Raw genomic sequence first — 27,865 nt, forward strand, 5'->3', positions numbered from 1 at the left:
CATCCGAGGAGCAGAAGAGTCACCATTTTAGGCATAAGCCCTTCATCAGAAATCACTTAGTGATTAGGCCAATTATACGGATTTCAAAATTAGATTACTTACAGTGTAGAATCAGGCCCTTTGGCCCAACAAGTCCACACCGCCCCGCTGAAGCGCAACCCACCCGGACCCTACATTTACCCCATACCTAACACTACGGGCAATTTAGTATGGCCAATTCACCTGACCTGCACATCTTGGGACTGTGGGAGGAAACCAGAGCACCCGGAGGAAACCGATGCAGACACGGGGAGAATGTGCAAACTCCACACTGTTAGTCGCCTGAGGTGGGAATTGAACCCAGGTCTCTAGCACTGTGAGGTAGCAGTGCTAACCACTGTGCCACCATGCTGCCCAAAATGTGTCAAGTTCCATGTTAAGACCAAGTCAGCTAGGTTTCTTTTTAGGACAACAACAAATAAATGGTTTATGCCCAGAATGAAGTTATTCAAACAAAGATGCAAAGATTACTGACAAGCAATATGCTTCTAATATACAACACACATCTGAGGAAAAACAGCACAGTGAAATGGAACCCTCTACTGAGGTTTAACTGCAAAGTACATTTGCCAAGTAATAGTTAAACTCATGAAAAAGAGTAAGTCACAGATTGTCTCTAATAGCGTTCCAATTCTACATACATGAGCTGCTGGCACTGGAGTGACTTCCAGACTCAGCAACACTGAAAGACATAATTATTAAATTTATCACTCACTTCAACATATATCAAACTGTATTCAATATACCAAGGATACACAATAGCAGGCAACAAGTAATTATCATATAGTTTTAAAAAGTGCAACTGTCTTGAAGAATCAATAAAAATAAACGTACTTATTTCCTTGTGTGATTGTAAACAAGCCTCTATCTAAACATGAGTCATCATGCCAAACAAAACCTCCTGGCTATGCTTTATACCTGCCAGGCTAGCACAATTTTGGCAATTCCAAAGTGTTTGTGAGCCATTGTGATGACAACCAATCCAATAATTAATGTAAACCTTTCAGAGGTTTCATAAAGAGACAAGGTTGCCGTAAATAAAACCAAGAAAAATTATTGTCCCATGTTGCAGCAACATAGAATTCTTTATTTCCTTACAGATAGACATTTCAACCTCAGTGATAACTCCAATAGACATGGAAAATGTTTTGATCAGAGAGCCTCAAATCAATCTTCATGCACAATATCAGAATGGAGAACAATATGTGATATCTTAACATAAGGTAGTGTGAGAGGCAACTCTGTCTTCAGGAATTGGTAAAGAGCAGTACCCCATCAATGAAATGAGATCCATCAGATTACTTACATGAGAATTTAACACAGAATCCTGAAACACAACGTTATTATTCATGGAGTTGTCAGAAGTCTGGAAACCTCTAAATATGATAATAAACTTCTAAATATGCTAATGAACTCCCAGGTGACAAAGAAAACAAAAATAGATATATTTGCATTAGGAACTTCCCCTGCAATGTTACCTGCATCCAACATTATAACAACCTTTTTTTTGCAATTTTCTTGCTAATCAAGATGAAGGATGTTGGTATAGGAGAACCATTCACAAGCACTCAGTTTCAGCACAAAGTACTCCTTGATATAAAGAGCCCAATTTCTCTCAATGATTACTTTTGTTGCTCAGAATAATTTATGCCCAAATAGTACAGCACATTCAGCTCCAGAGCAGTTGCATGTTTAAATGTTAATATCCAGCAGTCATTGTCCAATTTGTATTCCTGTACAATTAACTTTGAGAAAATTTTATCTTGTTTTCCGCTTCACCATTCAAATTCATTGAATGGCATGAAGTTGCTTCATTTATGAGTAGATATGGTTGAATTCATCAGAGAAAGTTCAGTCTCATTGTTTGGGGTAAGGGGAGATTCATGAAACAAAACATGAAAAAGCTTTAACCAGTTCCTTTTGAGGCTGCTTCAGACTTCTTGTCTTTCGTTATATCACTGTAAATCTTCACAAAAAAGAAGTCTCATGAGAGTGTGCATCTGCTATATTTACAGTTGATCAGAAACTACAGAAAATACCAAAAAGAGATGGGCTACCCGGAACTTGGAGTCCTTGTCTTCATTCATGGGACAGTGTTTCAGCTTATGTGATAAGTAATACCAGGTTTGCCAGTAGGATAGCAGTTTTTGTTCAGCTGACAGCAGGTAAATAGGTTCTCCAACTGTGCCATCTAAAGAGACATGGGAACAGTACAACCAATACTTAAAAATTAATGTGGCATGGTAAATGTTCTACCATGGAGTGCTAAGTTGCTACTTACTCTTATTATACCCTTGCTATGCACATATGATCAATTCTTCAGGAAGCGTGAGATGTGGATTCACATTTTCCTGCAAAATAGAAGTGAAAAATTGCACCAGTCACTGGTTTGCAAAATATCCCAAAGTCCTTTGCAATGAATTACTTTGGATTTAATGGCTGTTGTGATGATGCTGCTCCTTTAATAAGATTATGCTGTCCTTGGTTTTTTTTTTACAAACAGCGATTCTGAAATGTCCAGGCTTAACTACTTGAGAAGGCATTCAAGTTTTTTAGTCTTTTGCCTGTAATTCAAGTTGTTTCATTTTCCATTGAACTTTAGCTATCTCCAAAGATTCTGATGGCATTTCCAGCAAATTTAAATGCTGAGCTATTGCTGTAATTATCTCTCCTTTCCTTATGGAAGGAGGCAGCTCCAACTCCACACTGTCTGTTAATTCCAGCAGCTTGGCCTTAATCACCTTTTATAAAACCTCCACAGTCCCTCCTTCCATCTTCAGAAAACTCTTAGTGAATGAAAGAGCCATTGCAACCCCAGCTCTGTTTAAACCAACCAAAATCAACACCCAGAACAAAAGACATTAACACCTACCACTGACTTCCTTCCAACAATCCTAATCCCAATTTTGAACGATAAAACAAATCCCACAAAGAGCCCCCAATCTGTTATGGACCAGGCCAACCCCCTCAAAACATTTCAAGAATGTAGCCCGGACCCTAACTTCACGAGTTGTTTTAAGCAGGTAGACAGTGAATATTCCAGGAGGGATGCAGCTGGTCAAACCACTTGGTTTTAAACAAAACAGAATTTATTTGCAAGATTAACGCAAATGAAATGCAAACAAAAGAACAGAATACAGATAACGTCACCTATCTGAAAACCCAACAGATTATCTTAACTAAATGATGCTGTTCCAACTACTTGCTACAATCCCCATCAACACCCCTCGACAAAAAAAGGAAAAGTCAAACACAGGTTCTTACAGGAGAGATGTCAGGGAAAGGGAGGATCAGCATGGACATGCTGCTTTGGGTCCAGCAGCTTCACAACTGCCTGCAAGAACCAAACCAAATCCAAACCAGAGGTAAGCTGAGCTGGGAGAACTGGACACTCCCCTTTCATTGTACAAATGTTCTTTTTAACTTGAAAACCTTCTCAAGTAGTTAAACCTAGACTTTTTCCGAATTGCTGCTTTTATGACCTCTCTGAAAATAAAAAAGCCAAAGACAACATAACCTTGTTAAAGGAGTAGTGTTATCACACTGTATTATGTGAATGTATCATTATTTTGTGCAGAGCACGATCCCATGGACACCAACTGAATTAATGACTGCATGCTTGAGGAAAGAATATTGAAGAGTGTCTTAATGTGGAATAGTATAGATAGTACTTTAACTGAAATGCATATCAAATTATTTTGCATGATGTGGAGGTGCTAGTGTTGGACTGGTGTGGACAAGGTCAGAAGTCAGATGACACTAGGTACAATAGTCTATTTGAAATCACAAGCTTTCGGAGTACTGCTCCTTTGTCAGGTGTACTGAAGAAATACTTTACTGTAGCTTGTGAAGGTAATAGCAGGGAGTTATACTTAGTGCTTTGTCCAATATTCATCCCCCAATCAGCATTACAAAAGTAGAGCATCACTTCACCTAATGAAAGGGCAGTGCTCTGAAGCTTGTGATTTCAAATAAACCTGTTGGACTATAACCTAGTATCTTCTGACTCCTGACCTTTGTTATGGACCAGGCCAGACCTTCTCAAAACATTTCAAGAAAGTAGCCCGAACCCTAACTTCGTCAGTAATTTTAAGCAGGTGTAAGTGGATGAAACCACTTGCTTTTAAACAAACAGAATTTATTTGCAAGATTACTGAATGAAGCACAAACAAAAGAGAACAGAACACTAAGTAATTTAACCTACCCCAAAACCAAACAGATTATCCCAACTTAATGATGCTGTTCCAAATACTTGCAACAATCCCCATCAACACCTCTCAACAAAAAAGGGAAAAATCAAACACAGGTTCTTACAGGAGAGATGTCAGAGAGAGCATGAGGACCAGCCTTGACCTGCTTCTTTGGGTCCAGCAGATTCACACCTGCCTGCTAAAATCAAACCCAACCCAAACCAGAGAAAAGCTGAGCTGGGAGAGATGGCCACTCCCTTTCATTGTACAAGTGTTTATTTGAAAACTTTAAAGCCTTTTGCCTGAGACAATACCTGTTAGTGATAATCAAATTAGCCCTGAAACCCTTCAAACGTAGAGCTCCCAGAGTCTGAGTCTTTATGACCTCCTGAAAAAAAAAGCCAAGGACATCATAACCTGGTGAAAGGAGCAGCATTATCACACTTTGTCCACCCTAATCCAGCTCCAGCCCCTCCATATTATCACAAAACTATTTTCCCTGCTCTTTAGTACATTGCTATCTGTGGAAATCTGCTGTGGACAAATTGGCAGCTTCAGCATCTGTATTACACCAAAGACTGCACTTGAAAAACATTGCATTGGCTTTAAAATACTTTGGAACATTCTGTGATCATGAATGTGAAAATACAAGTGTATTTTACTTTCATTAGCTGCACTTAAGAAGTGAATTTCCTTCAGTTTCAGTGTACTTCTGCAGGGGGATATGTGCAGTCAATGGCATCTTAAGTCATAAGGAAGTTTGCAATCTCAACGAAGCCTCATGCTTGGTTCTTTTGCTTCTCCCCAGGAGGATAGAATAAAATATGATCTGATCTCATGGTCAGAAATGGCCATTTAATTAAAGTACATACAATGTGTTTGCTGCTGGTGTGTTGTGCGGATGTAATATCGATTTAGCACAGTGCTGCACAACAACAGGTCCACCCCCTTGTTGACAACTATGACCAAAAGACAAAAAGCAATGCCTGTAATTTCCAAATGATGCTGCAAGGCACGTTAAAGGCAAGGCAGAGATGCTGTGAGCATCCAAGTACTCAGAAAGTGAGTGAGTGCAAAGAGAGCAAGCAAGGAGCCCTGAGATGTGTGCTGGTCTAATCAATGAGGTGAGTGATTGTCCTTGCTTGCAAAGTGACCTGGCAGCAACAATACAATGAGAGGTGACGCTGCAGCCCCATGTGTGATACTGAAGTAGACAACTGTATCCTGATAGGTGAGAGCTGTGGCATGATGACATGGTAGGCTGATATGTGTCCTCCTCAGGAGTATGAGATACATCTGGAGTTGTTGCTCCTTTCAGAGCAGAGACTAAGCAGTTATTACTAATGCCTGCAGGATACAAGAGACAGAATGTGTTGCCAAATAGAGGTGGAAGTTTGGGTACGTTTAGAATACATGTTCAGTGATGACAAAGCAAGAGCTGGGCAATGAACCTTGCAGGACACAGCATCAACACATGACTGGTCCATTCCCACTAAAGCATGGGGGAGGGGATGGATGTTGGGCTCCCTATCACCTTTCTTGGCTCTCTCCTCCCTTTCGTAAAATTATTTCTTCTGGAGTGAATCAGTGTAATGTAAAGGTGGTTTGCAAGCATCCTGTTGAGACTAATGCATTGAATTACCATAAAATGCAATTTGTGATTCAAGAATCTTTTATTCAGCTTCTGGTCTCTGTGTCTTAAAAGTTACTGGAGTTCTGTTGATTCTATTTTCTTTTTATTCATTGTAGGTCTAGAGTCACTTGAAAGCGGAATAAGAGAAGGTTGGCAGATTTCCTTCCCTGAAGGACATTAGCGAACCAGGTGCATTTTCTTTCTTACAACACTTGACAGGGGGTATTATGATCACCATGATGATAATTTTTGTTTATTTTTCCTGTTTTTATTGTACTCATATTTCACCATTTGAGCAGCATGGTGGCTCAGTGGTTAACATTGCTACATTGCTGCCTCATAGTTTGATTCCAACCTTGAGCAACTGTCTGCGTGGAGTTTGCACATCCTCTCTGTGCCTGTGTGGGTTTCTCTGGGTGTTCCAGTTTCCTCCCACAGTCCAAAGATATGTAGGTTAGGTGGATTGACCAGGCTAAATTGCCCCATTGTGTCCAGGGATGTACAAGGTAGGTGGGTTAGCTATGGTAAATGCACATTTATAGGATAGAGTAGGGTCTGATTCTGGGTGGGATGCTCTTTGGATGGTTGGTGAAGATTTTATGGACCGAATGGCCTCTTTCCATGTTGTAGGGATTCTATGATCTGCTCTGGTAGGTTTCAAGCCCATATCCCAAGAACTTCAGCCTGAGGTTTAGGATTACTAGTGCAGTGACATTACCACTGTTTGTAGAAATTGTAATTGATAACAAAAAATGCATTTAATCATTAACCTAATTAATTCATTCCAGACTTTCATTGCATTTAAACAAATTATATAAAGGAAGAATTAGTATTCTCAAATTAAACTAAAATAAAAAAGTAATCATTTAGATTCTCTCAAGTTGCGTGAAAGGAAGGGTTTTAATGGAAAAGGCCCAAATGCTGGCAAATGAAATTCGATCAGTTCAAGATATCTGGTCAGCACGGACCAAAGGGTCTGTTTCTGCGCTGTATCATTTTATGACTTGGTTGGTTTTGATATTCAAATAACTTGTGCTCAGAACTGGAGTCAGGGTATAACCCTACCTGTAGTCTTCTCTATAGCAATTTGCTATTGGTGGTCATTTAAACTAATCTGATGTTTGTTAGAATCACCTTTGACCAATTACCACTTATTACCTCCAACTGAGAAACACCACACTTCAAGACCAAGTGATTACTCTTATATAGACAACCTCAAAAGGTCAGGTAGCATCCATGGAGGAGCTAGAGTTGATGCACTGTGTCTGGACACTTGCTCAAACATTCCCCTTGTTGAGAAAGGAGCTAAATCTAAAAGCTTGACTACTTTCTGCATAGATGCTGTCTGGCTTGCTGAGCATTCCCAATGTTTCTTTGATTTTGTTAAGTCTTCTAACAGCTGCAGTACATTTTCTAACAACTCTTGATGTCCAACCTTGTTAATTACATTTGATAGATGCTTTTAACCTTAAAATTAGAACGTGGGTGACATTTTGAGATAAATAAATCAAATGGCTATAATTCCATTAGGTAAATATTTGGAAATATGATTCAAAGTTAGCCTTTCTGTTCCATAGTGTAGGTTTCTAATAAGGTATGATCAATATGAGCTGTGTTGCCTTTCTCATTTCAGCTATAGTTGGGAAGAGCTGGGGATTACCCATTTTTTGTGTGAAAGTATAATGATAATCTAGACAATTTTATGCATATGAGGAGGCTCTGGCAGCATGTACCTTTCTCTCCTGAACACTGGCAGCAACTAAGAACCAAAAGAGCGGAAATCAGAAACAAAAACAGAAATTGCTGGAAATGCTCAGCAGGTCTGGCAGCATCTATGGAGAGAAATCAGAGTTAACATTTTGGGTCCAGTGACCTTTCCTCAGAACTGGCTAGACCAGCTAAAGATGACAGATTTCCTAAACTGAAAAGATTAGTGAGCCAGAGGGATTTATACTAGTCATTATCAGGTTAGTGTTGATGAATGCGAGTACTTGACCAATGAACTGAGATTGACATCTTTGATCGCTCCTTGGAAGCCATTGTGATTGTCATATATAAAAGGTTCAAAATGAATCCAAACCCTGTACCAATTTGTTAATTTAACTCAAATGTCCTCGATTAGTAAACAAACAAGTGTATCAAGATCGAGATTAGATTTACTTTATAAATTGTATTGAATGCACTGGTAGTCTGAGGTTTATGCTGCATCCAAATGAAGTTTGGAGAAACTAGGAAAAGCTAAAGAAGAACATTACAGTAGTGGGCGAACATGAATAACTCTTTTGAAAATGCTCAAAAGGTATGGTAATAATTTAATTATTATAATGTCTGTGATGTTGAAGTTTGTAATAAATAGAAGATAGGGCAATAAAATATTTTTGGCTGATGTTTAGTACAATCAAAAGTTTGGCATGCTTTAATTGAGATACTTCAGATCTGCCAGCAAGCATAACACCTTGTCAGATCTTCACAGGTAATGTGAGGTGCCAAAACCCACCTTGAGAATTGGAACCTCTACAATCCCAAATGATGTGCCAAATGAAGTGTCTGCAGTCATCAACATGTATCTACTAGCAGTTGAACAAAGATCTCCTCCTGTGTATTTCTACTTAGAGTCAGAGAATCACATAAACAGACTCTTAGGTCCAACTGGTCCACACTGACCAGTCATCCCAAACTAATCTAGTCCCATTTGCCAGCACTTGGCCCATATCCCTCTAAAGCCTTCCTATTCATAAACCCACCCAGATGCCTTTTAAATATTGCAATTGTACCAGCCTCCACCACTTTCTCTGGCAGCTCATTCCATTTATGCACCATCCTCTGCATGAAACAGTTGCCCCTGAGATCCCTTTTATATCTTTCCCCTCTCACCCTAAACCTATGTCCTCTGGTTCTGGACTCCACTGCCCCAGGGAAAAGACCTTGTCTATTTATCCTATCCATACCCCTCATAATTTTATAAACCTCTATGAGGTCATGTCCCAGCCTATTCAGCCTCTCCCTATAACTCAAATCCTCCAAACCTGGCAGCATCTTTGTCAATCTTTTCTGAACCTTTTCAAGTTTCGCAACATCTTTCTGATAGGAAGGAGACCAGAACTGCACGCAATATTTCAAAAGTGGCCTAACCAACACAACACTCTGACCAATAAAGGAAAGCATATCAAGTGCCTTCTTCACTATCCTATCTACCTGCGACTCCACTTTCGAGGAGCTATGAACCTGCATTCCAAGATCTCTTTGTTCAGCAACACTCCCGAGGACCTTACCATTAAGTGTATAAGTCCTGCTAAGATTTGCTTTTCCAAAATGCAGGACCTCACATTTATCTAAATTAGATTCCATCTGCCACTCCTCAGCCCATTGGCCAATCTGATCACGATCCCATTGTAATCTGAGGTAACATTCGGTGTCCCGTATATCTCCAATTTTGGTGTCATCTGCAAACTTACTAACTATACTTCCTATGTTCATATATCCAAATCATTTATATAAATGAGGGAAAGTAGTGGACCCAGCACCAATCCTTGTGGCACTCCACTGGTCACAGGCCTCCAGTCTGAAAAACAACCCACCACTACCCTCTGTCTTCTACCTTCGAGCTAGTTCTGTATCCAAATGGCTAGTTTTCCCTGTATTCCTTGAGATCTAACCTTGCTTACCAGCCTCTCATGAATACCTTACTGAAGTCCATTTGGATCACGTCCACTGTTCTGACCTCATCAATTCTCTTTGTAACTTTTCAAAAAACTCAATCAAGTTTGTGAGACATGATTTCCAATGCATAAAGCCATGTTCACTATCCCAAATCAGTCCTTACCTTTCCAAATAAGTATAAATCCTGTCCCTCAGGATTCCCTCCAACAACTTACTTACCACCAATGTCAGGTTCATCAATCTATAGTTCCCTGACTTGTCCTTACTACCTTTCTTAAATAATGGTATTAGGTTAGCCAACCTCCAGTCTTCTGGCACCTTATTTGTGATAATCGATGATACAAATATCTCAGCAAGGGGTTGTGTCTCATCTTTTCAGATTTTCACTCTTGTTTCCAAGTCATCAAGCCAAGATATCTTTAGAAGCCTCAATAATGTTGTAAAAATACAACAAAAAGTCTTTGATGGAAAAATAGTAAATTATTTTAAAAACCAGGCGAGTGAGTTCATGATTCAGTACACAGTAGCCATTCTTGTGCACCATGATAATTCTTTATCATGGGGCTGACCAACTATAACTGTCTTTAGCCACAGTGTTAAAAAGTAAAAAAAAAAGATTATGGTGAAAGCAGCATTCTTACAAATCTTCAATGATAAAATTAAGCTCCAATCTGCTTCAAACAAGCTATTTCATAATATCTATCAATGTAAAGGAGACATGGACTGATAATTCCCTGGCTGTTCTGTAATCATTTTTAAATCATTCAGGATAGGCCAGCATTTATTGCCCATCCCTAATTGCCCAGAGGGCAGTTAAGAGTCAACCACATTGCTGTGGTCTGGAGTAACATGTAGATCAGACCAGGTAGGGGTAGCAGTTTCCTTCCCTAAAGAACATTAGTGAATTCATATCTAACAATCAACAATGGTTTCATTGTTATCAGCAGACTCTTAATTCCTGATTTTTATCGAATTCAAATTCCATCATCTGAAGTGGTGCGATTCAAACCTGGGTCCCCAGAGCATTACCTCAGTCTCTGAGGTAACAGTCCAGCGATAATATCACTAGGCCATCACCCCACCACTTTCACCAGGGGTGTTTTGGAACAGCTTGGAGACAACCCCAAGTGACAGACATGTCCATGTCCCTTTCCCTCAGCTGAATACCACATCAAGGCAAATAAGAATTTATTTCAGGTGAAAAAAAAATCAGTAAATGTCCTTGTCCAGTGGACAAATTATTTGAGAATGTTAAAAAGATGATTTAAGAATTTTCTTTTTTTGAACAGCAAAAGACATTTTTTCCTCAAATTCGGTAGTTGTGTATTTTATCATTTACTTGAATCTTTAATTGTTACTGTTCATGAACATTAATTAAGGTGGGAGTTTTAATCTCCAAGGATGGATGGATTCTGGATAGATACGAAGTTAAATATTTTTACATAATTATGTCCAACTCAACCTGACCATTTTAATGGGAACTGATCAGGAGGCATGCAACTCACCCATGAAGTAAATTCGTGTCTAAGTTTAAGGAGGGTGAACTATATTATAACCTTCAAATAAAGATTTCTTTTATGTTTTCTTTATTCTTTTCGATTTCAAAAAAAATCCTTTTTAAAGGTTCACCATTGAAATGAAGTTTTCATTCCTCAGTTTATCTTAGTTCTATTTGTTTTTGATGTAAAGTTGTTTGGTTTTGATATCTAATAGTATTCAGTCAATCATTTGAGACTTTATTGTTCCAGTGTATCTCCTAATTCAGTTAACATCGTATTTGCACATCTTTGTGTGATGGAGCCACATCTCTTTCTCGGCTTTCTTTTGTGTCATTTTCCGATAAGCATTTTGCTTAGATTAGAGTATTTGATCTGTAGCGAGATGCTGAATAGGCTGAGGCATTTTTTTTCCCTGGAGAGTTGGAGGTTGAGGGGTGACCTTATCGAGCTTTATAAAATCATGGGGGGCATGGAGAGGGTGAATAGCCAAGGTCTTTTTCCCAGGGTAGCAAAGTCCAAACCTAAGGACGCAGGTTTAAGATTCGAGAAGAAAGATTTAGAAAGGATCTGAGGCCCAACATTTTCACGCAGAGGGTGGTGCGTGCAAGGAACAAGTTGCCAGAAGAAGTTGTAGTGACCGATAGAATTGTAATAGACCAGACCAAACTTCCTGAAAATATATTAAAAAGATAGTCTCGACCCTGATTTGACAAGGTCAGGTGAAGAACAATGACTGGAAGCTTGGTTAGAAAGGTTGAAATGTTTTAAAACGTTTTGAGATGGACATATAAAATATAGAAACCAAAAGAGAAAATGCTGGAAAATCTCAGCAGGTCTGGCAGCATCTGTAAGGAGAGAAAAGAGCTCCTTACAGATGCTGCCAGACCTGCTGAGATTTTCCAGCATTTTCTCTTTTGGTTTCAGATTCCAGCATCCGCAGTAATTTTCTTTTATATAAAATAGAGATCTTGTCATTACTGCTTAAAGTTATATTGACAAAGTAAGATGAGCAGTACAGTGACTCAGAAGGGTGGCCCGGTGGCTCACTGTCGGGATTCTATGAACATCGTGAGAGAAATCTCATATACTCCAAGAGTCAAGCTTGGGGAAACACTCATCAAACCATTTAAAGCAGAGGAGCCTAGCGCAATTTCAAAAGATAAATGCCAGGTTTAAGATGGAATTCACTTTTTGGGAGACTTCCAACACACCTGCAAAGTACAGAAAACCTCCATTACAGTTGCAAACTGTACAAAACCCCTTCAGCACAACAACAACACACAGAAGTGTTTTTTCCCCCTACAGAATGAATGTCTTTGAAGAAGATAAAATACCAGTGGGGCCCTTATGGAACCACCAGCCTAGCACTCTCTAAAGGAATTGCCCCAGGAACTGACATCCCCCCCTCCACAGGATCTGAATCCCCCCCCTCCTCCCCCCACACTTGTTCATGTTAGACTGGATTGAATAAACCATTCTGCCCCAGCTGTCGATCTCATACTGGACCTAAGCCGACATCACCATTCCAACTGTCCCTCTGTGTACCCTCCAGAGCATTTATTTCACATGCAATCACTCATTTGTGGTGGCATGGTGGCTCAGTGGTTAGCCCTACTACTTCACAGCATGAGGGTCCCAGGTTCAATTCCACCTTTGTGTGACTGTCTGTGTGGAGTGTGCACATTCTCCCTGTTCCTGTGTGGGTTTCCTCTCACAGTCCAAAAATGAGCAGGTTGAGTGAATTGGCTGTGCTGAATTGCCCAGAGTATCAGGGATGTGTAGCTTAGGTGCATTAGTCATGGGAAATGTAAGGTTATAAGGTAAGCGGCTGGGTCTGGGTGGAATACTCTTTGGTGGGTCAGTGTGGATGTGTTGGGCCAAATGGCTTGTTTCCACACTGTAGGTGTTTTATGGCTCAAGAGTAAATCCAAGGAAGTCCTGAGTCATTTTCATCTGAACTATTTCCTGGCCTTAAGGTATGATATATTTTCATATGAATCCATGAACATGCATAAGATATTACATATTTGAATAGCTGAGATAATTGTTTTACTGGTTGGTATTTACATTTATTAATTTGACAAATACACTCACGATATAATAATGCTGAAGGCAGGAAAATTAAATTGAGACGAAACTGACAATAGGGAAAAGTTGAAGGGACTATGCATGGATCAAAGACAGACACATAACAAATTGAAGCAGAATTGAAAGTGATGCATAATCATTTGAAAGTGGCTCAAAATATTTTTGGTCCCATCTTTCTTTGTGCTAGGTATGAATCAAACCAAAGGAGAATATACTCCCTGATACTGGCTGATGTGAGTTTTGCTAGGGCTCCCTGATGCGATACTTGGTCAAAGCCCGCTTTATGTAAGGGCTGTCATTGTCACCTCTCCGCTCGAATTCAGCTTTATTGTCCGAATTTGGACTAAGTTTGTAATGAGGTCAAAAGCAGAGTGGCTCCAGTGCAACCCAAACTCTGAGGCAATGAGATTAGATTCCATACAGTGTGGAAACAGGCCATTCGGCCCAACAAGTCCACAGTGGCCCTCCGAAGAGCAATCCACCCAGAATCATTCCCCTAACTAATGCACCTAACACTATGGGCAATTTAGCGTGGCCAATTCACCTAACCTACACATCTTTGGACTGTGGGAGGAAACCCACACAGACACGGGAAGAATGTGCAAACTCCACACAGACAGTTGCCCGAGGGTGGGGAAGTGAACCCAGGTCCCTGCTGCTGTGAGACAGCAGTGCTAACCACTGAGCCACTGGGTTATGGCTAAGGAAAACGCTGCTTGCTAGCTCTGTTAATGATCCCTTCTGCCTCTTTGCTGTAGACTGGGGGCAACAGTTGGCTGGGTTGAATTTATCTTGTTTTTTGTGCACAGGATGTACTTGAGCAATTTTCCACATTATCAGATAAATACCAATGTTGTAGCAGTACTGGAACAGCTTGGCTAGGAGTGCATCTAGTTCTGGAGCACAAGTTTTCAATCCTATTGCTTAAATATTGCTCGTGACTAGTGCCTTCACAGTATCCAGTGCCTTCAGCCATTTCTTGATATTTCATGGAGTGAATCAAATTGGCTTAAGACTGGCATCTGTGATGCTGCAGACCTCAGGAGGAGGATTCAGCTGTTCTAATCAAATCCAGTAAATTGCCTCTTTCAAACACATGGAGGGAATTTCTTAAAGCGAAAAAGAAAATCACATCCTCACTGTGCTGTTTTCGATGTGGCAATATGAAAAATGTTTGTGCAGTATCACAGAGGACCAAAACATTTGTTATAGCAATTGCAACCAACAAATACAACCAAAACTGGAAGTCTACCAAATGTCAGGAAGCCAAAATTAACCCCGAGAAAATGAAATTTCTGAGGCATGGTCAATAATCTGATAGTATTCATATCTGTTTAAAATCAACTTGTAAAACTGTAATGACTTCAACATCAGCAATCTGTTCAAGGCAAGCAGCAATATCTTAAAATTAAGACTCACTATTTCAGGACAGCGATGGGGTGGAATTTGTTTTCTCAGAGGCTTGTGCATCTTAAAAGTTCTGCCTTCGAAGGCGATGGAGGCAGAGTCATTAAATATTTTTACAACAGGGATGGCTAAATTCTTGTCAGCTAGGGGGAATCACAGGTTGTCATCCCTAGATGGGAAGTTGGAATTTGAAACACAGACAGACCAACCATGATCTGTCTGAATGGTAGAGCAGTGTCAAGGGGCGAATAGTTTGCCTTTTCTTTGATTTTGTATGTTTGTATCCTATACACCCATACCTCCAAGTTTTCTCATTCTCCATGCACCTCTATACCTCCATAGCTCCCTTATCTTCATGTCCCTTCAAATCCTGGGCTCCTTCATAAGACTCTGGTGCGGCCGCATCTGGAATATTGTGTGCAGTTTTGGTCGCCATACTATAGGAAGGATGTGGAGGCACTGGAACGGGTGCAGAGGAAGTTTACCAGGATGTTGCCTGGTATGGTAGGAAAATCCTATGAGGAAAGGCTGAGGCACTTGGGGTTGTTTTCATTGGAGAAAAGAAGGTTTAGGGGTGATTTGATAGAGGTGTACAAGATGATTAGGGGGTTAGATCGGGTTGACAGTGAGAACCTTTTTCCACGTATGGAGTCAGCTATTACAAGGGGGCATAGCTTTAAATTAAGGGGGGGTAGATATAGGACTGATGTTAGGGGTAGGTTCTTCACTCAGCGAGTCGTAAGTTCATGGAATGCCCTGCCAGTAGCAGTAGTGGACTCTCCCTCTTTATGGGTATTTAAGCGGGCATTGGATAGGTATATGGAGGATAGTGGGTTAGTGTAGGTTAGGTGGGCTTTGATCGGCGCAACATCGAGGGCTGAAGGGCCTGTACTGCGCTGTATTCTTCTATGTTCTATGTTCTATGTACATCCATACCCCATGCCACCTTCATTCCCACCCTAGTCGTGTCCACTGATGGAGAGAACACATGAGACTTAAAATAACACTGGGGAGGCTTTGAAGTGCTCACGAAATTGTTAAGGGTGAGGGGTGAGAACTAAGTTTCTGAATAAACAAAATTGGACCAGGGAACTGATGTGGCCCTTCTCATTGCCTGACCTCTCTGTTTATGACTCAGGCATGTTTTGAGGGGTAGTTACCTCAATCCAGTCTGCCCCTGTGAACTCCTGATAAAAGTAGCATGGTCAGGAACAGTCAGGCAGGAGGCAAAGCTGCAGCATCTGTAATGGATCAACTCATGATTCCCATCTCAAAGATGAAAGTCCAAGCCAAAAAAGTTACTTTCACAACTGTTAAGATATTCCTTCTCAATTAATCAACACGGTAATTGTTCAACTTGATTTTGTTGATAGTGCAATCAAAGCTATCATGTTTGTATCCCCAAAAATCTAAACAATTAGTAATTGCTTACTTTGTTTAATTAATTTCAAGATGATCAGTGAAATCAAGCACAGTTATGTCTTGATTGTGTAATAAGTGGACTGAATCATTGAGTTTCTCATCTAACTTGCAGGTCAATGGTCCAGTGTCAAAAGCACAATTACTATTATGTCTATAGTCTGTTAAATAAAAACCAATGTAGTTGTGCTAAAAAACCAGCAAAAATATACATAAATACAAAATTAGAAGTGTTTATTGGTGCAGTGACTCATGCCATTATTTCTTATAAAGTTGATCTTCCCTCTCATTTCCTGCAAAATCTGATTTTTAAGATGTTTGTATCAGTTTGGCTAAATACTGCATTAGATTCCTGTGAGCCAGTGAGCCAACATGTATTTTAAGAAAATCCCTGCAACAGCAAGGTGCTGTAGATGAAATCTGATGTTTGTATTAATGTCCAGACATCGTTTGTGATTACGCTGAAGGCTTGTGAGGTGAAGCTACACCGTGAAATCTTTTTGAGAAAAGAGGCTCACAGATGAGTGGCAATGAACTTGAGGGCTGGAGTTTTATCACCACAATTGCAATAATTTTAATATGTTGCAGGTTCACCTCCAATTTTATTTGAGCAGAAATAAATTGTCATGAGAAATAGTTTCATTTCTTTGTCCACCCCACAGAATGATTTAATGTTGCAATAACATAATTATGCAGTTCCTGGAGCAGAGAAGGTGGAATGGCATTCCAGTGCAATTTTGAGGGAGTGCTGCATTGTCAAACGTTGTCGAAAACATTGTAAAAAATTCCACTGCACTATTTTGAAGTTCTTCCCAGTGTTCTGGCCAATATTTATCTCTTTACTATCATTACTAAAACAAATTATGGGGCCATTATCACAGTGGTATTTGTGAGACCTCACTGTGAAAATTAGATGTTGTGTATTCATCATTACAAGAGCGACTCCATTTCAAATGTACTTCATTGGCTTTAAATCAATGGGGAGGCATTTAGAGTTCATGAAAAATTCTATATAAGCCTTCCCTTCCTTCATTCTCCAGTTCTTCCCTCTTTTCTTTCCTTCCTTACTCCCCTCATTTCTTTTTATTGACAAGCATTCTTACCAATTACTGCCAATCACTTAAAACACCAATAAGATGGAGTGATGTAAAGCTGATTCCTGATTCACAGCTCAAAGGATAAATTTCATTCTTATCTCATGCCTTTCTGACATAGACAAACCCTTTCATCAGATTGCTACTTTTTTTTAGAGTTAATGCATTAGTGTCTAATCAATAGTTCACTCCCTATCAGATTGCCTATTGAGGATTTTATTAAATGATTAATTAGATGCAATCAGAATGCAATCAACCACATAAATATGTTTAGAAAGGAACCAATATAAATTCCTTTGTAAACACGATGGGACAAGATTTACCTCATCAAATATATAATTCCAACAACTTAAAATTAATCATAAGGGCTTTTGTTGTGTCATGGTAGTGTCCCTGCTTCTGGGTCAGATGATTCAAGCTCAAGTCATGTGCTGGACCAGTGTCATAGCATATCTGTACAGGTTGGTTAAGAGCTATGGTAACAGTTCAGGAAATGATAACAAGTTGATGTAAAACAGTAAAAAGCAAATGCAAAGTTAAATCTACTCAATTTCAGAAAATAAATCAAGGGATTGACTTTCAATACTTTATCTTTCTGTGTCATTTGTGCTATCAATTCCAGGCATCCATCTTTCATTGCTCACACAGCCGTGCAGTATCTACGGAGAGAAACAGAGTAACATTTCAGTTTGATGATCTGTCATCAGAGTAGTGGTCTGTTCCCTGACCTATTAATAGTTTGCATTTGGTTTTATTTCACATTTGCAGCATCTGCACCATTTTGCTTTTATATACATCTTTCTATAGATGATGAACTTCACTCACGCCACGAAACTACATCTGTTAGTGTGAATCTTATGAAAACAGGCAAGATAGTTTCACTAATTCTGTACTTCATTACATTCAGATCTTCCCTATTGCAGGATTTGTTTGAAATTCACTGCAATCGCAAAAGCATCTGTATCCTTCCCTTGATTAACTCCATCAAATTTATATCACATACATGACACTGATCAAATAACAGTACCCTGCATTATAGTAGTCAGATACAATGTTGATTGATAGATCATGATAACGATATGTAATGTCAAGGTTCTGGGCTTTACTTATTTGATATCTATTGGTGTTGACATCTAAGGAGCACTTACTATTCTGCAATTGTTATCCAGTGCATGATTAATCATGTCTTGAGTGGTAAGGTGAAGAGGCTGTCAGTGTTATAACCACAAGCACATTAACTGCAGCAAATAATTTGGGACACATTTCTTGTCATCAGTTTTGCTGGCCACTTAGTATCAATTGCAAAACTACATCTGAGATTGAAGTGTATTTTTAGTTATGGTATTGCTGCTCATGTTTTCAAATGAAAGGAGGTCATGAAATGTTCAAGATCAACACTTGCCAAAGGAAATTAATCTAGGTCAATCGGCAGAAGGCTAACATTTCAAAATTAGTCATTCTGCCTTGTTCAGACGTTTCTCTTCACTGGTGCTCGAAGTTATATTTCAAGTACAGGATCTTCTCATCCCTAATTTGGACCTGAGTTTTACCGGAGGATCAATATAGCAAGGAAACAGCAAGAGAGACAAAGGACATGGTGATCATGTTGATCTAAATAACAGGGCTTCATTCAAATAAAACTTTCCAGAGTCCTTTCCAACATCTTACCCTGTTCACATCTGTGTAAGGCATCCAGGTTGCTAATTAGAGGGGCTATTGCTGGGAAATCCTTCATGACCAGTAATTTGGTGTTGCCAGAGGATGGGGAGGCCCAAGAGCTTGTTGAGGGGGTTGGGGTAGAGTGAGAGGATATGGAATAATCCTTCTTCCTGACCTCCAAGCATTTTAAGACAAAAATACATTCTGACCAGTTGCTGCTGGGACTAGGAATGCAGATAATTCCAGCCACACATTATATAGTTGATTCTCAATCCCCTCAGGACAGCTAGGAATTGATGACATTTTCCATATTCTGAATAAGGAAGAGTTTTGTTAATTACTCCTCACAGCTGTACACTTGTTGGTCGTCCATTATTCTTCTCTGTATCATTCTGTTATGGCTTGGTGACCAAAACTAAACACCTTTAACATAGTTGGATATATTTTGATGTGTTATAAAGGCTTAACATAGATCCTGTGAACATTCAAGGGTCAACTGTGCCTTAGTTAGTTTGATACTCACCAATAATGTCCTTAATGAACAATACCTTGAGGGTCAGGGCCCACTCCCGAGACATGAGCACGCTGACCCTCCAGCCCTAATCTGAGTGAGTATTGCTCAATTTGATGATATCTTAAACTAAGGTCCCAACTACTCTGTCAGCTGAATGTGAAAGACCCTACTGTATCCAGAAATCCAGCATAGTTATTTTAGGAGTTCAGGCCAATACTTAACCCCCAGTATATAATAAAAAGAAATTGTGTATCTGATCAATGTTACATTGCTATTTGTAGGAATTTGTTATTTGCATACAGGTCATTCTGTTACAATGTGTTCTGTCAGTACCAATTGGCTATAACGCAGTTGATGAATTGTGGAAGTTGTTTGGATAATGCGAACTTTCTACAGAACGGGTAAAGTGATTTTCTATTAGTGATCTTCTACAGTGCGATTTTCTATAGCGTGAGGTCGCAGGGAAACAGATCCGTCATTTTATGGCAGATCACCGTGTATTGGCTGCAGTCTTTCCAACATTACACGTGTGACAGAGCTTCAAAGGTATTTTAATTAATGCAAAGCACTTTACTCTAACATGAACTCACAGCGAACGCTACAAGAATGTCAAACTTTAATTTTGACTGATCCAATGAAAATTTTAATATAACATCTGCACACTCCCAGGAACATTCTTTGATGGAGCATGATTCTAATGTCAGCGAGACACTCTGAAAGAGTGGATTTTAGAAAATCACTGGACAGAAAGTCATGGGCTGCACAACAATTGGTATAGATCGTCCAGTCAACAACCAACGCAACACTTCTATAAATTCCACTTGTATATTCCAAACTTGTGTTTTCACACTGTTAGGAGAATATTGGACAAACTGAATATTTGTCATGTATAGTCTTAATAGACTCTCATCTTTTAAAGAATAGAATATATGGATGGGACAACAAAATGAACAAATTAAGTAGTAAGGTTCCAGTGAACAGCCCATAGCTTGTACTTTAAATGACCAATACAATCAAGAAAGATTCTACCCAAATATTAATACCGCTTTGAGTTTACCATATCTCATTAAGCCCTTTCTCCTTTATAAGGGGTTCCAATTCTTCACTTCATTTCTTCACACAATTCTTCACATTCCTAGATGAATTGAGAACCAGAGAACCTTCTTAAATTCCATGACAACATAGTTTGCTCTGGACTTCTTAGCCTGGCCTGTAGAATTTTCTGAATGCTTTTTAACTATTTTAGTTCCAACACATCCCACAGCCTATCCCCAACTCCTCAATGCTGTTACTGCAAGATGGCTTGATCTCATTTCTCCAGTTTAGTCAACTACCTGCTGTTTTATAGTGCTACATCCATTAAACAGACATGGGTCACTTTCTGAATGAGCAGTTGTTTTTGGTGTTCTGGCAAACATTAAAACTGAATATTTTACTTACCTTGTCTGTCCTCGACATGCTGCAGTGCTCCAGTGAATCACAGCGTAAACTGGAGGAACAACATCTCATCTTCAGACTAGGCACTTTACAACCCTCTGGACCTAATATTGAGTTCAACCCCATCAAGTTGTGAACAAACTCCTATTTCTTCCCTTTCTTACCTGTTACATTCCCTGTCAGCATGTTCTCTTTTCCCTCCCCCACCCCAATGGGACTGTCTGTATTTATCTCATTTTCTAATTCTCAACCAAAATAGCTAAAACTGAAAGTTATGCACGAAAACATGTAAAGCATTGACGATACCTCACTGAAGCAAACATTGACAGGGCAAGCGCCCCAGGGTGAGTCCTAACAGTGTAGTAGTTCAGTTGTTCAAGTGGCCAGTCCAACGCTGATCCTTGTTACTACAGAAACGTTTTCAGGGACAGCTGACAACATTTACTCCGTCTTTCCTATGGAGACATTGACTAGGTTAAGATTGTTTTCACTGGAGTTCGGACAAATGGGGGGATCTCATAGAGACTTATAAAGTTCTAACAATAGCACAGAGATGTGGAGAAACAGATTGGGAAACAGATTTTGGAAAGGTGCAGGAGCAACAGGGTAGTAGTCATGGGTGATTTCAACTTCCCAAATATTGATTGGAAGCTCTTTAGATCAAGTAGATTGGACAAGGCAGTGTTTGTGCAGTGTGTCCAGGAAGCTTTTCTAACTCAGTATGTAGATTGTCCAACCAGAGGGGAGGCCATATTGGATTTGGTACTCGGTAACGAACCGGGACAAGTGATAGGCTTGTTAGTGGGTGAGCATTTTGGTGATGGTGACCACAATTCTGTGACTTTCACCTTGGTTATGGAGAGAGGTAGGCGCATGCAACAGGGTAGGTTTTACAATTGGGGGAAGGGTACATACAATGCTGCAAGACAGGATCTGAGGAGCATAAGTTGGGAGCATAGGCTGTCAGGGAAGGATGTCATTGAAATGTGGAACTTTTTCAAGGAACAGATACGACGTGTCCTTGATATGTATGTACCTGTCAGGCAGGAAAGAGATGGTCGTGTGAGGGAACCTTTGTTGACGAGGGTGGTTGAATGTCTAGTGAAGAGGAAGAAGGAGGCTTACATAAGGTTGAGGAAACAAGGTTCAGACAGAGCGTTGGAGGGATACAGGATAGCCATGAGGGAGCTGAACAAAGGGATTAGGAGACCTAAGAGAGGGCATGAAAAATCTTTGGCGAGTAGGATCAAGGATAACCCCAAGGCCTTTTATGCGTATGTGAGAAACATGAGAATGACGAGAACGAGGGTAGGTCCGATCAAGGACAGTAGTATTTTGTAAAGGATGTTAGTTTTGTTGGTGGTAGCTAATGGCTCCTTGAGGTTCATTTGTCACTGTTTAAGTGTGTTGTTAGGTTTGTGGGCTACCATGATGTCAAGGGGTCTGAGTAGTCTGGACGTTATTTCTGATACGTCTTTAATGTAAGGTAATATGGCTATAGTTTTTGGTTGTGTTGTGTCTGCTTGTTTGGGTTTGTTTCTGAGGAATCAATGGATTGTATTTATTGGGTACCCTTTTTTTAAACATTGTATAGATTTTTTCTTCTGCTGTTTGTAGTTCTTGGGTGCTGCAGTGTGATGTAGTTTCTTGATATAATGTCTTGATGCAGCTCCTTGATACGTCTTGATGTGAGTGTTGGGATGATTGCTTCTGAAGTTAAGTATTTGGTCCATGTGTGTTGGTTTTCTGTAGATGCTGGTTTGAAGTTCTCCATTAACTGTGCGTTTCACTGTCACGTCTAGGAATGGGAGTCTGTTGTCGTTCTCCTCCTCTTTTGTGAATTTTATGCCTGTCAGGATATTGTTGATGGTGTTGTAAGTTTCCTCTAATTTATTCTGTTTTGTGATGATAAAGATGTCATCCACGTAGCGGACCCAAAGTTTGGGTTGGATGATGGGAGGGCAGCTTGTTCAAGTATCTGCATTACTAGCTTGAGGATGCTATTAGATTAGATTACTTACAGTGTGGAAACAGGCCCTTCAGCCCAACAAGTCCACATCGACCTGCCGAAGCGCAACCCACCCAGACCCATTCCCCTACATTTACCCCTTCATCGAACACTACGGGCAATTTAACTTGGCCAATTCACCTAACCTGCACATTTTTGGACTGTGGGAGGAAACCGGAGCACCCGGAGGAAACCCACGCAGACACAGAGAGTCACCTGAGGCGGGAATTGAACCCGGGTCTCTGGCGCTGTGAGGCAGCAGTGCTAACCACTGTGCCACCGTGCCGATGTTGCGTCTGCTGATGTGGTTGGTGCTGTCTCTCATTCTTTCTAACAGGATTTTAAAAATCAGGAGAATTAAACAGGACAGACTTCTAAAATATGAAACCAGATGGATCCAGTACACCATGCTTCTACAGATGACCAAAAATACACAAAGTGGGGCTCCCTCAGACCCATAGTCATTCTACCTGGCACACCAACATACAGACTAACCAAGGAACTCCACCAAAAACTAAAATGCCTCATTGTTGATTCACGCCACTCCATTCACTCTCCTCAAGAATTCCTGAACACCATCAAAGACACCAAGATAGAAGAGGTCAAAATAATCGTCTCCTTTGATGTTACAGCCGTTTTCACATCAATTAACATTGACCTGGCCAAAGAAACACTGGCATCGCTACTAAGAAAACCAGGACTACAAACACCAGACAGCACCAACCCCATTAGCAAAGACAACATCCTCAAGCTAGTGGACTTGTACCTCACCACCCATGTCACATTCAATAGCAAAACCTACAAACAAGTCCACAGAACACCTATGGGGTCATAGCAGAAGCAGTAATGCAGAGACTTGAACAAGCTGCCCTTCCATTATTCCAACCCAAACTTTGGGTCTGCTATGTAGATGACACCTTTGTCATCACAAAATGGAACGAGTTGAGGAAACCTACAACACCATCAACAATATCCTGACAGGCATAAAATTCACAAAAGAGGAGGAGAACAATGATAGACTCCCATTCCGAGACATGACAGTTGAACACACAGTTGACGGAGAGCTTCAAACCAGTGTCCACAGAAAAACAATACACACAGGTCAAATAATTAACTTCAGAAGCAATCATCCCAACTCCCACAAACAGAGCTGCATCAAGACATTGTTTCAACAAGCTACATCACACTGCAGCACCCAAGAACTACAAACAGCAGAAGAAATACATCTCAACAACATTTTCAAGAAAGTGGGTACTCAAGATACACAATCCGCCGATTCGTCAGAAAAAAATCCAAACAAGCAAACACAACACAACCAAGAACTATAGCCACATTACCTTACATCAAAGACATATCAGAGATGACTTCCAGACTACTCAGACCCCTTGGCATCATGGTAGCTCACAAACCTACTGACACACTTAAACAACGACTAATGAACCTAAAGGATCCATTAGATACTACCAGCAAAAGTATCATCATATACAAAATACCATGCAAGAACTGTAAAAAACACTACATTGGACAAACTAGCAGGAAATTTGCCACCAGAATACATGAACACCAACTGGCCATCAAAAGACACCACTCACTCTCACTAGTTTCTATAATATAGACAAAGAAGGACACCACTTTGACTGGGACAGCACACACATCCTAGGACAGGGGAAATAAAGACATGCACGAGAATTTTCAGAGGCATGGCATTCTAACCAGAACTCCATCAATGAACGCATCAACTTAGATCCCATTGACCTTCCTTTTAAAAAAAGAACCGGAAATGACATCACCCACCTGAGGAAACCAAGGTCTATAAATAGAGGCGGGACATACCACCAGCGCCTCACTGGAGACTCTCACTGATGATGTTACCCAGTCATGGTGATGAAACATCTGAAAGCAAACATTCCAGCTCAGTGAGCTAACTTACAGACGTATGTACCATCAATATTTGAGTTACTTCATCTTATGTTTAACATCTGGGAACTTTCATGGGATGCAAAGGAGATCATAATTGTGAAAGGGAGTCAGGGGCAATCAATGTATAAGGTAGGGGTGAGGAAATCATAGTGCATTGAGTAACATGGGTCACTGCAAGGCAGAGAAGGTGAGGTCATGCATGGTCATAACCACCCTGACTTTGATGTGGGACAGTACAGTACGATGTTTGTCTATATTAAATTGTGGGCTACCCTAGCCGTTGAGGAAGAAGAAGCGCTCCATTAGATATGGCTCTAAGTTGGAATGCTCCAAAGCATGGGTAACTTCCATAGCTTGATTCTTAAAAAACGCGATACATTTATGAATGTGTCCTTTTATTTGCAACTAAGTGTCGACTGCGCCATCTGCATTCCCTGAGAAGTGATTATTTTTGGTTCCTGCTGCACTACATGTCCAGTGAAGGTCAACACGTGACCAACAGCTCCTGACTGGCTGCACAGCTGGGCTTTAAAAATAACGCTTCTGCTGGTGAATCCTGGGAGTTCACAGTAACGGTGAATACCCACACTTCTGACAAGAGGGAAGAGAGGATGAAATGGGCACCACTAAGATGTGTTGCATGGGTAACGAGATGGGTTTGAAGAATCGGAAAAGAAGTCTTGCTGGGGCTCATGAAAGGAAATCCTCCACAAAACGCACCAAAATTGACATTTATCCAATTTGTGGTAAACATTCAGCCCAGTATTTCAGTTCAAGATACTATAACAATCACCTCAGGTGCTCTGTTGTGCCTGAAACAGCCATTGAGAATCAACCCCAGTGTGCCTAATCCACAACTGAATTGAAATAATTGACTATGAATTTAATTTAAAAATACCTTTAGAATGGAATTACAAGTTTATTCAAAGTACACAAATCAGTTTTTAAGAAAGTTAAATATTTTTAATATTCAAAATTGCCAAGTAACCCAGGTCTACTTCTAAAAGAGACTTTATTTTAAGACCTTTCATGATGTGGACATGTCGGTGTTGATCTGGGATGGACAAAGTCAGAAGTCATGTGGCACCACACTATAATCCAATGGTTTATTTGAAATCACAAGCTTTCGGAGCACCGCTCCTTCATCAGGTGAAGACTTTACCTGAAAATAGGGCAGCACTCTGATAGCTTACAATTCCAAATGAACCAGTTGGACTATAACCTGGTGTCATGTGACTTCTGACCTCAGAGGTTCCATGAAGGGCTGGAAGTGGACGAAATTAATGGGCACCTGCTTTCCTTATTGGTTTGATCCAGGGCTTGACCAGATTTCCAGACAGCAATGGTTTCCAGTATAATGTTTTCAAAATCAATTACATAAAATTGTTAAAACTTAATTTGTACTAGACAGAACTTGTGCTAGGAATTCCTCCATCAGAATATCATTTTTGCTTGCTTGTTATTTTGCAGGGTACCATTGTATTCAGCCAGAACAATCTAGTAGGAGCTTTACATAGCAATGTAACTTTACATTCTTCACTTTTTATTGTGTGCTGTATTGAGAATTCTGTCTTGTGTCAAGTATCACCACAACATATAGCATATTATCAATAGCCACTAAACTGAACATATAGCTGTACTTAGCTTGACACAAATGTGTTTTGATAGTGTTAAGTGGGCTCACTTTAAATAACGAAAGCAGAATTTAATTGATTTTAAATCCATCCGAATCGACAGCACGTGAACTGTTAACTGATAGACTTGCCCCCATCATAGTTTTAAAAAGTAATCTCAAAGTCTGTGTAGGAATTGAGTTGGATTCAATTAAGTGAAGGAGGTGGGGTGAGTCTGAAACATTTTTTGCCGTATTTGAGTGTGCTGAGGGTGTGTAAAATCAGAGCTGGGCAGTTCAGGGATGAGGTTAGAAACATGTCTCCACAAAACCTGTTGGGGAAATGAAGAACTCTCATTCCCCCAAAAGTTGCTGACTTTATCCCTACTGAACATTTCAAACTGAAACTCAGAAATGTTTGTTGAGACTGTGAATTTAATTAGCTTTATTGTCATATGAAAAATTTACAAGTTGCCACTTATGGCGCCAACTTAGGTTCAAAGGCACCCAGTTACAGATTCTAGAGTATAAATTCTGAGGGACTAAAACAAAATATAAAGTCCAGCATTACAGACCTTCAAAAGTACAAAATCACAGTAAAAAATCAGAAAAACAAAGAAATAAAATGTTCGGAATAACAGCTCCTCCCTGACAGTATAATAATTTTTAAAAATTATTTTAAAAATGAGAAATTAGTTCACTTCATGGCCCTGGGCTCAAGGAACTGACAACACACCCAGTTAGAATCCAAGCTGAACTCCCATAATGCCGAAGAAAAGCTGAATGGAGTTACAGACTGGCGTCAAAGCCACCACAAGGAAACCCAGACCAATGCCGATGAAAACCACCACCAAAGCCAGTCATTGGAATCCTGCACCTAGGCCTATGGAAGGGCGATGGAACCATGTCGTGTAAATGGCGCTCAAATACAGATCAGCCCTAACCAAACTGAATGCCGGATCAGACCTGAGGGGCTGAATGGCTTTTCTCTCTTCTGTGTTTGAAGTGTTTCTCCATATGGCGGAGAGCCATACTTTGTTAATGTGAGGGGGGAGACTGTGTGCTGGGGGATAGGGTCACACAGTTTTTGTACTCGGTCCTGACTGAAGAGCAGACAGTCATGTTTCATGCTGCTTTCCTTTCTTTTAAACTATTGAACAATTTGATTGACAAATGCACAAGTTAGACTTATCTGCCACACAGTTGCTCCTATTGGTTGCTTTCTTTTGTACCGAGGGCTCTTCTGGAGTTTCAGGTGGATGGTACAGCTTTTGTTCCAGCAGTACACACAGATGAATGTTTTCAATTGAGTAGATATGAGAGCTGAATCGCTGCGTTTCTTTGTTGCACAGAAACAGTGCAGTTAAAGTGACGTAGCCTGACCACCCCCTGTTGCTCAATGACTCTTTATGAACTTACCAGCAGCTGTCATGCGAGCACTGTCGAACCCATTTTCTTTGTTCATTATAAATGGATCATATTTTCAAAAAGATCTTCTTATCGGCACTGAATCAATTGAGTTTAGGTTGTGTTTTATTTTCTGAAGGAGTTGGCACTAGTGCACACCGATCCAGTTAACAACGATAATCAAAATATACTTCTACCTGGTGTCTTATAAAAGTGAGAGGTGGGAAAGTGTTCAGAATGCTCATAGTACATGCTGCTTCAAAGGTAATTGTATTATGG

General features: G+C 40.1%; 1 long non-coding RNA gene across 7 annotated transcripts; it reads right to left on the bottom strand.

Moving 5' to 3' along the window:
• Positions 1–1,105: 1,105 nt before the first annotated feature.
• Positions 1,106–27,540, bottom strand: LOC140481641 (uncharacterized). 7 transcript variants are annotated; one of them, XR_011961575.1, is made up of 8 exons: positions 24,442–27,540; positions 20,946–21,094; positions 20,260–20,337; positions 17,616–17,688; positions 15,677–15,757; positions 4,544–4,617; positions 2,321–2,390; positions 1,106–2,230 (listed from the first exon to the last, which is right to left on the bottom strand). It is a non-coding gene; the product is annotated as an uncharacterized lncRNA (long non-coding RNA). The 7 variants fall into 7 exon arrangements; XR_011961573.1 differs by lacking the exon at positions 15,677–15,757; XR_011961576.1 differs by lacking the exon at positions 2,321–2,390.
• Positions 27,541–27,865: the final 325 nt, after the last annotated feature.

Source organism: Chiloscyllium punctatum, chromosome 9 (assembly GCF_047496795.1).
Source record: "Chiloscyllium punctatum isolate Juve2018m chromosome 9, sChiPun1.3, whole genome shotgun sequence".
Taxonomy (NCBI): domain Eukaryota; kingdom Metazoa; phylum Chordata; class Chondrichthyes; order Orectolobiformes; family Hemiscylliidae; genus Chiloscyllium; species Chiloscyllium punctatum.